The 16,341-nt window shown below is 35.6% G+C and overlaps 1 pseudogene; it reads right to left on the minus strand.

Annotated features, from left to right (window-relative positions):
- Positions 1–8,720: 8,720 nt before the first annotated feature.
- Positions 8,721–16,341, minus strand: part of LOC122306385 — a 28,895-nt pseudogene continuing 21,274 nt past the window's right edge.

The following is a 16,341-nucleotide window of genomic DNA, read 5'->3' on the forward strand; positions in this document are numbered from 1 at the left end:
AGAGAGAGAGAGAGAGAGAGAGAGAGAGAGAGAGAGAGAGAGAGAGAGAGAGTGTGTGTGTGTGTGTGTGTGTGTGTTTTTTGTAGTGTCTTGTTGGTTTATATCCGTGAAAATAATCCTGACATCAATTCACATGTGCATGGGATGTACATATTTGCTATGAAACCCTTCAAGATTGGTAAGAGATTTATAATTTTTTGTGAGAAGAACTGAAAATTGAATTAGAGATCAACAATATTTATATGACCTACTAGGTTCAGAAGATATTAAATTATTGTACCATTTGATTATTGCTTGTAGAAGACTATAAAACTATCTAACAATAGGATACTTTTAGGTATATTTGAGAAACTCTTTCTCAAATCCCAAAATTAGTCATTAGAGCACTAGCATTAGCTTAGCCAAATGCTAATTCATCTTCAAAATTAGCTAATATCGTCCACATTTAGCCAACATTGAATTAGTCAAACTAAATTCATCTAAGATATGAGCTATAGTAATTCTATCCTACGAGTCAAATATGCATGTAGCAAGGTGAAATGTATTTGTTATTATATTATGCACAAAGACCTTTCCCGTAGCCCTTTCTTCTACTTCCCTCTTTCTCTGTAGCATACTTCTCTTTCTCCCCCGCATGACTCCTTCCCTCTTCTCCTTCTCTCCAACACAAATTTTCCCCTCTTCTCCTTCTTTCCTCTTCGTCGATAGCTTCACTCCGTCACGGCAAGGCTTCTTCTCCTTCTCTCCATTACAGCTCCTTCCCTCTTCTCCTTCTCTCTATCTCTCTGTCGGTAGCTTCTCTCTAGCACGACAAGGCTTCAGCTTCTTCTACTTCTCTCCAGCATGGCAAGGCTTGTCCCTGTCGCTAGCTTCTCTCCGTCGAAACTCCTTCCCGGCCTTGCTCACACCGAAGCCCCTTTTCAAATCGAAGCTCCATCTCAAAATCGAGTCTCACATGTTTAATTTTCTCTTCTTCTCTTACCCTTAGGTTTCATTTGTCTTGAGTGAAAATGAGGTTTTTTTTTGCTCAATATTCACTGTCTAAGGATTTTTTTGGGGATCATGTATGCACACAGTAGAATTGGGTTTTTTCATTGTGCCATACATGTTGCTATATAATATGTATGTTGATGTTGGACAGTAGGATGATGTAGCAGACTTGCAAGAGAGCAAAATTTAAATGGTTGTTTGTATAACCTAGACTTGCACACAGTAGTGGGTTTAATTGAGTTTTGTCATTGCGCCATATGTGTTGCTATATACCATGTATGCTGATCTTGGACAGTGGGATGATGCAGCAAACTTGCAAGAGAGCAAAATTTAAATGGTTGTTTGTATAACCTAGACTTGCAAGAGAGAAAATTTAAATGAAAAGGTAGAGCAAGATCAACTTGAGTGTAGTTTTGGATCTATGATGCAGCAAACTAGATAGATGAAATTAGAGCATGATAGGGATAGTTATTTGTATTTTATTTGGATGAGTTGCTATTATATACTATAGTATAGAAGTTCTATTTCATATTGTTGAAGTAGCATGGCTTTTTTTGGTGGTTGTCATTCCTAGTACCATGTTGCTTGGTGTAACTTATTGTTTTAAAAGATTTACCTTATGTTTGGTATAAGGGCAGTTTTGAGTCTTTGACCTTAACCTAATTTCTTCTTTAGCATGAGATGTTTTTGGCTAGGTGCATATCATGGATTGCTTGTTGGCACTTGTTAAAAAATTGATTACTTGTTGGCACTTATTTTCTAAGTGTTATAGGGCTAACTCGAAATGGAGTCCATTTTTATAACTCGAAATGGACTATTCTAAAATGATGCTTTCAAGTAAGTAGAAATCATAGCTCACATTTGGTTTATAGCTTGAAAATTGATGACAATCTCTAATCAACTGTTTTAAAAACTGGGTTTTACTTCTAAGTAAATTATGAAAAAGCCCTTTACAACTTCTTTGTGGCATGAAGTTTGCAATGAATGCTTCAAGATTGTGTTTTTTGAACTTTTCCCATTGAAAGAACATGAGGGACATGGTCTTCCTTCATGTTCATGCTCTTTCTCTTCTCCTTGTGTTTTTTTTTGGCTCATCAGAAGAACCTCATAATTCACAATGTGCAAGCCCCACGAAAAAGATGGATTGAAGATGTAAAAGATTTAATAAAAACATGAAGTGCATCTATAAAACATGAAGCACCCATGGGTGGGGGTACTTCTATGAGCTTGTATTTTTTCTTTTGATAACAATGAACTAAGTAAAAGCTTCTAAAATAGATGCAATGATGCCCAGGAAAATCAGGAAAGCATAAACCTCACTTGGCTCGTTTTCATCTCTGAGTCTGCTTATCTCCAACAATTTTCAGATCACCAGAATTACCGGTCAACTTGCTTTGCCCCTTTTCCAAAGTAGTGTTGGATTTTCTCATTTGATCAGTGTTGGATTTTCTCATGTAATCAGTATTGGATTTTCTCATGCAGGGCTGTTATATGTTGGATTGTACATGTGAGATTTTTGTTTACATATGAGATTTTACCATTTATGTACATATGAGATTGTTATATTATAAATTCTTGGATTGTGAATATGGAAATGAAAATGATTGTTGGAGGTTATTGGAGATTATGAAAATAAAATAAAAATGTAATTAAAAAATAAAATTTATTAAAGAAATATAGATAATAATAAAATAATAATATTTTATTATTATAGAGAATGTTATGACTAATCCAATGTAGACTTCAAGTTTTGAGTGACCAGCTATAAGTAAAAAAGTTACATTTTCTTTAAATTTTGAAGAATGGGATAACCAATCCAAAGCCAATGCTCTTAGATTTTTACTCAGCAACTTCTTGTGTTTATAATTTTTACCAATCAATTTATAGAAAAAATGAACAGAAATAGTTTTTTTACGACTTTATTAGAGCTAGACCAGAAGAGCTAAGGCCATACGACCATGCCTTGTCAATAATCCCCTTTGGTTTCTAAATTTTAGGAGAAAGACAAATAATTAAATATAAAATTTGTAGAGATTATATTCATTTATATCGTTTGATTGTATAAAGGCAAGTGGAGTAAGGTTAAATCCATGGTTAAACTTCTTGGCTCTATTTAAGGCCTCTATGCAATTAGCAGCATGTACGTGAATTCAAAGACCTAAAGCTAGGGTGTTGGTCATACAAATTCAGTGATCATCGTCTGACCAGTCTTCATGAACTGCCGCACTAAAGCTAGGCCGGCATTGTATAATTTTTCCTTTGACATCTAAGCAACCAAATGGATCAGGAGAGTCTAGAGATTCTCAGATTCTCAAACAGGAAGAGAATCAAAGCTCAAGATCAACGTATAAACACTTCATGGTCTCATCGAATCAGTGGATTACCTAAGAAATGTAATCACTCTCTTACTCTCCACCCTAGTTATATTATTTCCTACATGCACGTTTGATCTATTAGCATAGATCTCTGTACATGCTGATGATAAAGTTATTTCACACTGTATTTTTTGGATGCAGTTCCCATAGCACTTGAACCTCGCGGCGAGTTCGGATGGCCCTTCGAATTAGAGCTATTTCTAGATGCTGGAAACTAGAGAACTCTATTGTGGGTCTTCAATTTTGTGTGGGTCTTCGATTTCATGGGAAAGATAAAAGGAGGGAGACTTGCTAGTTGAAGAGTTGGTCTGAAGAAGTGACTCAGTTTCATTGGGGAAGAGAAGGACGGGAGGGAAAATGTGAAACACACCATTTTGTCATTAAATCAAAACAAATCGTTTCATTTTCCACGAGGGCAATGACTCCCCTGTTGTTACCCAGCCCGACTGCATTAAGTATTTTTCTATATATAATTGTGGCAGTTGTTATCCCCCTTTTTTTTTTGATAATGATGTCAATTTCATTCAAAAATTACACATCAGTACAATCAAGCACCACTGCTTGATACATCACACAAACTCTACAACATCTCCCCAGACACAATGGTCTTAATACAACTAGGAACTTCTTCAATGTTATAGACGTCCTCTGAGCACTCCAATCCAGCCTTTACAAGTTGATGTGCTGCACCATTAGCTGTCCTATACGTGTTTGAGACAGTCCAGGTTGAAGTTGAGTCCAGAATCCTTCTTGAGTCATCAACTAGACAGCCTCCCAAGCTCCAGTTAGGAGTGTGACATTGGAGCATCTCAACTACCTACTTCGAGTCCCCCTCTAGACAGACTTGGCTCAGCCCCATTTCCTGACAAAATATTACAGCCAGCAATAGTCCATAGGCCTCTGCATCAAATGGTTCCCCCCTAAACTGCCTTGATGCCTGAAGGGTGCCAATGACCAGGCCCTGGTGATCCCTGACAATGACTCCTATGCCAATCCTTCCCTCTCCCCTTCTAACTGCTGCATCCCAGTTAGCCTTAAACTGACCTAGGGAAGGTTTGCTCCATCTGTGGACCACTGTCATGGCCTGGTTGAGAGCTGATTTGGGGTTGGTGGTTGAGGCTTTGTAGTCCAGTAGATCAGTCCTGGCCTGCTGAACTAGGATCGAGGGGTGCCTGAATCCTTCTCCCTGCAGAAACTCATTTCTTCTGGTCCAGATCCCTCTGAGTGTAACTGCCACCTCTTCCAATTCTGCAGTATTTAATCTTGCCACTAGCTCACCCCATATGTCAAACATCAAGTCACTATGAACAACCATCTTTTGCACCTTCCTGCAGCCTTGACTCCACACATCCCTTGCTGCAGCACAGCCCCACAAAACATGGCCTGAGGTTTCAGAAACCTGCATACACACTGGACACATGCTGTCTGATATTATTTTCCTCCTCCTCAAGTTGGCTAAGGTAGGTAAAGCCTCACTGCAGGCCCTCCAGACAAACATCTTGACTGCAGGGGCTAGCCTTAATTTCCATAATGCTTTCCAAACTCCCTGGTCATTAGTTCTGTTCGAGTTTTCCCCTTCCATTTCACTAATCATGTTTCTGTGGAGATGGTACCCACTCTTGACTGTGTACATGCCATTGCCTATTAACCTCCATACTCTCACATCTTTTCTGCCACTAACACTGATAGGAATGGACTTGATTGCTTCCACTTCTTCTTCTGAGAATAATTGTTGGAGAAGGGGTTCTCTCCATCTTAGTTGATGAGGTTCAAGCAGATCACTTACTGTCTGATAAGTGTAGTTTGGTACCTGAGTGGATTTGATTTGGTACTCGGGAAGGGAAGGGATCCAACAATCTGACCAGATGTTGATGCTATGTCCATTGCCTACTCTCCACATTAGGCCCTTTCTAAGTAAGCTTAGCCTTGCATGGATGCCTCTCCATGCAAAGGATGGACTTCTGCCCAATGTTGACCCCATTAGCTCTGTTTGTCTGAAGTACTTCTGTTTGAGAATCATTGAGACCAGTGATGAGGGGTTTTGTAAGATTCTCCATCCCTGTTTTGACAACATAGCTAAGTTAAAGCTTCTGAAATCCCTGAAGCCAAGCCCACCCGACTCCTTTGAGGAGCTGATTTGCTTCCAGTTCACCCATTGGGTCTTTGTTGTGTCTTCATTATACCCCCACCAGAATTTTCTGAGTAGTTGGTTTAGCTTTTTGGTGATAGAGACTGGTAGGAGGAAAATCCCCATCGAGTATGTAGGAATTGCTTGCAAAACAGCCTTGAGAAGGGTTTCCTTTCCTGCAGCTGATAGGTACTTTGTTTTCCAGCTTGCTATTCGAGCCCAAGTCCTGTCAATGAGTGAGTGAAAAGCAGCCACCTTGGTTCTTCCAACTATGGCAGGCAGTCCTAGATATTTTTCAAAGGAGCCCTTGGACTTAACCCCTGCCATCATGAGGATCTGGTGTTGTGCCTCCTTCCTTGTGTTCTTGCTGAAAAAATGGAGGATTTTTCTTTGTTTAACATCTGACCCGAGGCCTTCTCATAGAGGACCAGTATGCTTAGCACCTTGTAGAATTCCTTGTTGTTGGCTTGGTAGAATAATAGACTGTCATCTACAAAGAAAAGGTGATTTACTGTGATTGGGCCTCTACCCAAGGGGATACTTGTGATGTCCTTACATAATCCTGCTCTGTTCAATAAGGCTGTGAGGGCTTCAGCACAAATTATGAAAATGTAAGGAGATAAGAGGTCTCCTTGTCGAATACCCCTCGTGGGCACAAACTGTTGTTGGGGCTCACCATTGACTAGGATAGAGTAAGACACTGATTTGAGGCAGTTCTGAACCGAGTTGATCCAGTGTTGAGGGAAACCCATCTTAACCAGAACAGCTGTGACAAAATCCCATTCTACCCTATCATAAGCCTTGCTCATGTCCAATTTGAGTGCCATGAACCCTCTCCTCCCTTTCACCCTTGATGTCATTGAGTGCAGCACTTCATATGCAACTAGAGTGTTATCTGAAATAAGTCTCCCAGGTATAAAAGCACTCTGGTTCAAGGAGATTATGTTGGGCAGTATTCCTTTCAGTCGGTTTGCTAAGGTTTTTGATACAATCTTGTAGAGGACATTACAAAGACTGATTAGTCTATACTCAGCCACTATCTCAGGCTTTCTGACCTTAGGGATCAGGGTTATATATGTATCATTAACCTCTTGTAATGTGGCAGTTGTTATCCCTAATCACATCATTATAGTGGTGGATTTTAAATAATTTTTTATACCAATCATCAATATGTGCAAATGAAAAATGAAATAATTTAAGATGAGGAATAAAAATTTTTCTATACACACGTTCAATCGACACTGACAAATCAAAGTGAAGTCACAAAGGATGTCCTTTTAATGCATTCGATGCTGCTTGTGGGTGGCTGCCAAGTGCCAAGGTCAGCTATAGCCTACAGCTCGTCATAATTAATTAGTTGCATCGACTAGCTTATTGCATTTTACATTATTTTGATCAAATACGTATATACAATAAAGTTTATCACAATTGATTAACTCTCTAATAATGTGTAATTTGAATTAAAAATGTCTCTATGCATAATAATATTAAAGGAAAAATGATTGCTTGGCAATCAAGGTTAATAAAATGGATAATAATTCGAATCAATCCATCCAGTACTCCAACAACGGTGAAAAGTCAACCAAGCAACTTTCCTGCGTGTCTGTCTCCCTTTTTATATCCATGACAATTCCACTGCAAAGTTCTCCACAAATTTAGTGAGGGTTTTTCATTTTCCAAAAAAAAGTTAGAAAACTTAGGAGTACATAATTAAGTCATTGCGGCAAGTTCGGTGCTCGTGAGGATTCATTGATTGTTCAAATTATAGGGGTTGCAGTGATTTGGAATCACTTTCAGGCCCAATTATACAAATAAAAGAATCGCAAAAGGAATTAAACACTTGTACAGCAAGGAAAACAATGGCTTGGGTTTTTTCTAAAGTGATACAAGAGGTGGTTAAAAACTTTACAAAACTCGATCGTCTATAGGTACGTTTTTACATGCATATTTAAGAAAGACCTCTATGTTTGGGGGTATCATGTTGATGTGGATATATATAAGATGTTAATAAGACGTTTTTGGTTAATAGGGAAGACATGGAGTTGAGAAAGTTTTGTAGGTATAGTACTCTTAAAGGGTAAAGTCTCATGCGTCTCCTTTTAAAAAAAGTGAGAATCATCATTAAAAACTTTTAGTGTAAGTCTAAGATCATCTGTCCACTTTTTCAAATGAAATTAAGGAACTAGCATAATTTAAGAATGTACAAATCGTTTTCTAATACGAGACAGCGCCGTAAAATATTGATCCTTCAAATATCTATGGCCAGTTGCCGTAAAAAATAATGATAATGATGATTGCAAGCACCGTTTTCTAATGGCAAGTTTTTCTTTATTTCTGTTTTTATTATTCTTTATGACTCTTGGAAGATAAGATTGGTGTTAAGATAAATTTGTTTAGCAATCTTCTTCTTCTTCTTCATTTCTTTTTTTCTTTTTTTTAAGAAGAAGTTGAAGAACTTTCATTAAAACTGAACCAGAAAAAATTCACACCCATGTTTGTCAACCTAAACAACAGACTTAACACAATTAGGGGTGAAAACGTATGGTCCAGTTTGGCATTTTTTTGGACCGAACATCCCTAGGGACAAAGACTAGACTGATAGTTATCAGTTCAGTTTAGTTCAGTTGGTTCATTAACTTCATTCAGTCCAACCCAATTATTTATTATTTTTTTCTTTTTTTCTTTGGAAAAATGAATTAATAAAAAAAGTTATTTAAAATTCTAAATTAAAATTAAGTGACTTATTAACATGGATTACCTAACTAACTCAATAAAAAAAAATATTTTATACTATCAATGATAATAAATTAGATGACAATTACATTATTAATTTCTATAATTACTATATAATTAGTTAATTGACATTATATATTAGTTAATTCATAGAATATTAATTTGTTAATAACATATCTGAAATTTTATGTTGTTGATGGTGATAGATTAGATGAAAATATATTACATAATAAATTATGCAATTATTATATAAATTTATACTCCACATGGAAGGAAGACAAATTTAACGCCATGGGGGTGATTGTTGCGTTGACTAAAAAAACAAAAATAAAATAAAATAAAAGCATAATCCTTATTAAGTTTCATTTCACAAAAAACAGAAAAACAAAACAAACTCAGAAAACGAACCTAACCCAAGTTTTACATGCGAAGTTTGAATTCAAATAACCACAAACCACATGAATCATGGACCACCATAATATGTGCATGAAGCACTAGCGAGGATAGAGCTCAGTAATTGAAACCTCATTTTGTGAGGCTTGGACAGAGCTCCCTTTGGATCTCTCTTCTAACTGATCTATAATCCCTATGCTATGCTGCCATCCAGATGACTTCTCAGATTCCATGTTAGTGTGCATAAAAAATGTAGGTTGTGAAGGCACTGGAAGAGTGGTGGAGTAGCTATTGAGCATCACAACGACTGATGCCATGGTTGGTCTGTCGGTTACATTTTCTTGAACACATAGTAATTCGATGTGGATGCATCTCATTACTTCACTTGTTGAACCAAACTTCATTGTCGGATCTACAATATTTAAAGCTGCGTTCTCCCTCCAATTTCTCCATGCCTGTAAGATATAATACAAACAGATCACAGACAATATCAGAGAGAAGAATCTTCTATTTATGTATTTTATTTTTGTGTAAAGACAAATGTTATAGCAATTACAGGAAAATTAAGGAAAATGCACGAAGAATGATTCGTACATAGCTTAGGAGATCCTCCACATTCTCCCCACTTTGGAAGCAATTGTTCTTTGGTCCACTCAATATCTCCAATACTAACACACGGAAACTATAGACATCGGACTTCTTTGAAAATTGTCTATGCATTGCATACTTTGGAGCCATATATCCACTGCACATTGACATCATTAAGGAATTATAAGTTTTGTTTGAATAACAATAGATATATCTCCATAATTATGGTACGCTTTATCTCAATTTTGGAAGCATAATAAGCCTTAATTAGCATGTTAACCTTAATTCTATGACGCAAATGGAAAAATTAGCTCTCCTCAATCATGATACTTACTAGGTCCCCACAATTCTGCTTGTGTTCCCTTGAGTTTCATCTAATACAAACAATCTTGCCATGCCAAAGTCTGAAATTTTTGGATTCATATATGCATCTAGAAGGATATTGCTGGCTTTAAGATCGCGATGAATAATACGAAGTCGAGAATCTTCATGGAGATATAGAATCCCTTGAGCAACGCCTCCTATGATTTTATACCGTCTTTCCCAATCCAAATGTCCACGTTTGGTTGGATCTACATATCCAAGAAAATTAGAAGTAAGTAAATGCATGCTTCATGCAATTAAGTAAAATTGCATGGTAGAACAAATTTCGACAAAACTTGTGGCCCAAAAATAATAGTAATGCATACATACAACATCATATGAAATTAGAAGTACGCGCAAGCATACCGAAAAGGAAGTGATCAAGGCTTGTATTTTCCACGAACTCGTACACTAAAAGCCTTTCCTCTCTTTCCAAGCAGAAGCCTAGGAGCCTAACCAAATTACGGTGTTGAAGTTTGGCAACCAGTAAGACCTCATTCTTAAATTATGAATCCCCTTGCCCAGAATCTCTTGATAGTCTTTTTACAGCTATATAACTTGTCCATCGGAGAGTTTACCTTGATAATAATATACAAGAGTGAAATGAACATAATCGTTAGAAAAATAGATAATTAACTTGATTTAACTAATTATTGTTACCCCTATGTAGTAATTACCTTGTAAACAGCACCAAAACCATGTTGTCTGAGCTTATTTGCTTCAAAAAAGTTATCTATCGCAAGGCTAATAGTGCCAAAATAAAACAAAAATAATTCAACGCTCCTAATTTCATCCACATGATGACCTTCAGGACATGAGGAACATGCCAACATTTAACAAATCAATTGAGTTCATTCTTTAAGATCAGGAGCAACAAAATTTAAAATATTCGCCTACATAGATGGACAGTATTGTTGCCCAGATGACTAACACAAGAGAGGGGGTGAATTGAGTTGTATTAAAAAAATAACAATTATAAATCAAATATATAATATAAAATATAAACAAAATATGAAATAACAATAAATATAAAGAGTAAGGGTAAGAGAGAAGCAAACTCAGTATGTTAACGAGGTTCGGCCCCACTGCCCACGTCCTCGCCTCAAGCTACCCCTTGAGGATTCCCAAATTCATTATTCAACCTCCTTCAGGTGGAGATAGAAACCTATTACACCTTTGAACAACACTGCTACAAAGGATCCGTGTAGAACACCCTCTATACTTGCAATCACCTTACACGTGGTGATTCAACTATTCCCCGTGTAGAATACTTTCTACATGCACAAGGGTTATACACACCATTTTTCTGATACAAAAGCTGATAGTGGATAGGTTATCAGAAAACACTCCTCAATGAGTGAAATAAGAACAATACAGCGCAAACTATACCTCTCAAAATGAACAAGGATTAATGCTCAATGCTTAGAGAAGAGAGAATGAAAGCTTTGAATGAATGTTGTATGCTCTTGGTGTTGTGAATGTGAAGCTCTCAAATGATCTATTTATAGGCATATGAGACTTCATATTCAAATTTAAAAAGATTCACATGTCAAAAACAACATCATTCATTTTTTTCAAGAAATTCAAATAAAAGGTTCTTTTTTTTTAATTGTCAAAGACAACATCATTCACTTTTTCAAAAAAATCAAACCTAATCTTTTACTTTCGGCATATGACAAAATGAGCACACTTTCATTTTCAAAAAATTCAAACCTAATCTTTTACTTTTTGCATATGACAAAAGGAGCACACTTTCCTTTTGAAAAAATTCAAACCTAATCTTTTACTTTTTGTATAAGTCTAAAAAAGTATCAATCACTTTTGAAAATATTCAAATAAAACATGCACATGTGAAAGATGACAATCAATCATCTTTAATATTTTCAAAGTTCAACCCTTTAATCAAGGCATGCACATGCAAAAGATGACAATCAATCATCTTTCAAAATTTTCAAAAATATTCATGCACATGTGGAAAATGTATTTTAATGCTTTATGATAAAATATTAATTTTGAGCATTAATCCTAATTTCAAATTTTGAAGAGATTTACAACATTACTCTATAATTTTAATGTGAACTTGTTCTCTTCTTGCTCATGCTTGTTTCCTTGATGTGCTTAACTCTATTGTGTAGACAACTTGAGCTTGAGACTTCTTTATTCTTTGAATTCATTTGTTATCATCAAAATCTATGTGTAAATATATAATTACACAAAACTTGAAATCTTGGGTTCAACAATCTCCCCATTTTTGATGATGACAAATACTTGATAGAACCTGAAACCTGTATTAATACTTAAGCTCCCCCTGAGAATGTGCGTTAGTTTTTCAAGCAAAAGTATAAATATAATTCCAAGTATATATAATAAGTTTAGCAATTCAAACAATGTTAATGTTCTAGTCCAACACTTCTCCCCCTTTTGGCATCATTAAAAAGGATCCGCAATAAGTAAATGGACCTGAAGAAAACGGTGCGTTAGTAGACACTATAGATAGTTGAAAAATGGAGCCGTCCGTGACCCGACAAGTGCTGCAAAGTCTCGAGGCCTAACTCTATGAATTTAATACGGCTGAAGATTTAAACAATCGCCTGATGTTGTTGACAAACGGGATTGAAGGCTCCGAGTTTTTATAAAAAAATGATCATTTTCATCTATCGGATGCCAAAAAAATAATCGCTTCTTAACCTGAGTTCTATTTTTCCACAACGATAGAATGGCTGAGCAATTCTCTTCCACTAATGTTCCAGACTTGAATCAGGAACCCTTGACGCATCAATCATCAATCTTCTCTCCTGAAGTCGTCAATACCATGATAGGAGCAGTGAACCGTTTTTCTAGTAAGGCTGATTCTGAGATTATTGCAGAATCAAGAATGCTCAGTAGTCAATATGCTGCCTCTGTTACGATCATGTCTCGGAGGTTAATGGCGAGGGTGAGTGAGATTGATCATCTTAACATGCAAATATTTGAGTTACGACAGAAGCTTGCTAATAAGGATAGTGAGAATAAAAGGCTAAAGCAAGAAAACCAAGAGTTGAAAAAATTTGCAGATTGGTATGCTCATGATCTGCAACCACGAATAGAGGAGCTGGAACGAGAAAGGGTTCAGATACAAGGTCAACATCGGCAGATAAAAGCAGAGGTTCATCGTTTACTAGAAAAATAGGGACAATCTACTGTTAATCTCGCTGGCTTAGTAAGAAAACTTTTGACAATGTGTGTCCAGCATATCTTGTATTTCTTTTGACTAAATAAGATTTGAAGAGACAATAGTTTGTCGTATTCTTTATGCTATCTCTATAAAATCAGTCTTGAAGTTCATCTAATTCGCATCAAGTTTTCATCTCATCTCTATAACTCATCTGCATTCCTTCATCATTCTCGTTTTAAGCCTTCTATTCTTTTCTCAATGGCTCATTCTTCTAACATTTCTCTAGATCCATCCATGAGGCATTCTGCATCTCAACCTCCTGTCCTTTCTGCAGCTGCCATTGGTGCCATGTTGCAGCAAGAAAATAATAATCTGACTAATAAATCAGATTCTGATGCTATTTATGACTTGGTGAGTCTTGGGACTCGCTACTCTTCCTCTATTGTTGCTTTTTCTCAGCGGCTACAAGCCAAAAATCATGAAGTTGAAAAGCTCAAAGAACAAATTGTTGTACTTCAACGAATTGTTCAAGAGTCTCACACAAGGGAAGGAATCATTCGGCAGAAGAATAAACAATTGAAATCTTTATTAGATTCTTCATTCCGCTTGCCGGTTCCCATGAATAAGAATGACATGATATTGTATGAAGAGAATGAGCATCTCAAACATGAGGCTAAGAATCTCAAGTTTATGTAAAAGTATTTAAAAAATCTATCTCTATTTTTATTAACTCTAGTCTATTTTTTAAAAGATATTCATAGTATGCATCATACCTATTTCTCTTCTGATCATACATAATCTATCTTCTGGTAAAGGTTTTGTGAAAATATCTGCTAACCGATCGTGTGTGTTTGTGAACTCTAATATTATATCGCCTTTCTGCACATGATCTCGAAGAAAATGATACCTTATTTCAATATGCTTAGTTCTAGAATGTTGTATTGGGTTCTTTGAAAGATTTATAGCACTTGTATTATCACATTTGATTGGAATGTGATTATACTTGAGTTTAAAATCTTCAAGTTGTTGTTTCATGTAGAGAACTTGAGCACAACAACTACCCGCAACAACATATTCTGCCTCAGCAGTAGATAGTGCAACAGAATTTTATTTTTTACTAAACCAGGAAACTAAAGCATGACCTAAGAAATGACATGCTTCACTAGTGCTTTTTTGATCTATTTTACAGCCAGCATAATCTGCATCTGTGTAGCTGATTAGATCGAAAGATGTATGCTTAGGGTACCATAATCCTAAGTTAATTGTACCACTAAGATATCTAAGAATGCGCTTAACTGCAATTAAATGTGATTCTTTTGGAGATGATTGAAAGCGTGCACATAAGCACACACTAAACATAATATCTGGTCTACTACCTGTTAAATATAATAAGCTACCAATCATACCTCGATATATCTTCGAGTCAATTGGCTTACCGGATTCATCTCTATCAAGTTTAATTGATGGGCTCATTGGTGTTCCAATTTCCTTAGCATTTTCCATCCCAAACTTCTTCAGTAATTCCTTAATATATTTTGATTGATTGATGAATGTCCCACTTTTTGCTTGCTTAATTTGCAATCCGAGAAAGAATGTAAGTTCTCCCATCATGCTCATCTCAAATTCTTCCTGCATAATCTTAGCAAAAACTTGACACATATTTTCATTAGTAGCACCGAATATTATATCACTAACATAAATCTGAATCAAAAGAATATCATCATTTTCATATTTAATGAAAAGAGTTGTGTCGATTTTTCCTCTTGAAAAACCTTTTTCAATCAAGAAACCACTAAGTCTTTCGTACCAAGCTCTAAGAGCTTGTTTAAGTCCATATAGTGCTTTTGTGAGTTTGAAAACATGATTTGGGGAAATATGATTTTCAAAACCTGGAGGTTACTCAACATATACCTCTTCATTTATAAAACCATTTAAGAAAACACTTTTAACATCCATTTGAAAAAGTTTGAAATCTTTATAACAAGCATATGCAAGTAGCATTCGAATAGCTTCTAATCTTGCGACAGGTGCATATGTCTCATCATAATCGATTCCTTCTTCTTGATTAAAACCTTGGGCTACAAGTCGAGCCTTATTTCTAGTAATGACTTCGGACTCATCTTTCTTGTTTCTAAAAACCCATTTTGTTCCAATAATAGTATGATTTTTGGGTCTAGGAACAAGTGTCCAAACATCATTTCTTTTAAATTGATTCAACTCTCTTGCATAACTAGAATCCAAGATTAATCAAGAAGTGCATCAACATATTTTTGGGTTCATTTGAGATAGAAAAGCAGTATGATTGCAAATATTTCTAAGAGATGATCGAGTACTTACACCTTGTGAAGGTTCTCCCAAAATTTGTTCCACTGGATGATCTTTCACAAATTTCCACTGTTTGGTTGCATCTTGTATTAAATTTTGATGATCTTTCCTGATGGCTCCATGTTGAACTTCCTCTATTGTTTTTCTCTTTGTTGAGATTGAGACTTTCCGTATTATTTATACCTCCTGTTTCTTCATCAATAGATTTCTTGGAGAGTGAAGAATTAGATTCATCAAATACTACATGCATAGATTCTTGTATAGTCAAAGTCTTTTTATTGAATACTCTATAAGCTTTACTATTAGTAGAATACCCGAGAAAGATACATTCATCAGATTTTGCATCAAATTTGCCTAAATTATCCCTATCATTCAAAATAAAACATTTGCATCCAAATACATGAAAGTAACCAATGTTGGGCTTTTTCTCATTCCAAAGCTCATAAGGGGTTTATCTAACTTAGACCTTAGCATAACTCTATTTATAACATAACATGCAGTACTTACCGCTTCGGCCCAAAAATAACTAGGTAAGTTGTTCTCATTGAGCATTGTTCTTGCCATCTCTTGAAGAGATCTATTTTTCCTCTCTACTACCCCATTTTGTTGAGGAGTTCGAGGAGTAGAAAAAATTATGCACAAAACCGTTTCATCACAAAATGTTTCAATATTTTTATTAACAAACTCTTTTCCCCTATCACTTCGGATACTTGAAATAGTATAGCCCTTTTCATTTTGAATTCTTTTGCATAACTTGGTAAAGACATTATGTGCCTCATCTTTATGAGCAAGAAAGATGACCCAAGTATATCTAGAGAAATCATCAACAATAACAAATGCATAATATTTTCCTCCTAGACTTGCAACTCTATTTGGTCCAAAAAGATCCATGTGTATCAGTTGCAATGGTCTAGTAGTGGAAATATGTTTCTTAGTTTTAAAAGAAGTTTTTGTTTGTTTACCAAATTGACATGCATCACAAATTTTGTCTTTAAGAAAATATGTTTTTGGTAAACCTCTCACAAGATCATTTTTTGAAAGTTTGGAAATAAATTCTATGTTGGCATGACCTAATCTTCTATGCCATAACCAACTAGTTTCATTTTGAATTGAAAAGCAAATAGCATCTTGTGACGGTAATTTCTTCAAAATCAATTGTATAAACATTATTGTTTCTAAAAGCAATAAAACAAATATTACAATCATGATCATTCAAAATAATGTACTTATCCATTTTGAAAGTAACTGTAAATTCTTTATCACATAATTGACTTATGCTCAAAAGATTATGT

Source organism: Carya illinoinensis, chromosome 4, assembly GCF_018687715.1.
Source record: "Carya illinoinensis cultivar Pawnee chromosome 4, C.illinoinensisPawnee_v1, whole genome shotgun sequence".
Lineage (NCBI taxonomy): Eukaryota > Viridiplantae > Streptophyta > Magnoliopsida > Fagales > Juglandaceae > Carya > Carya illinoinensis.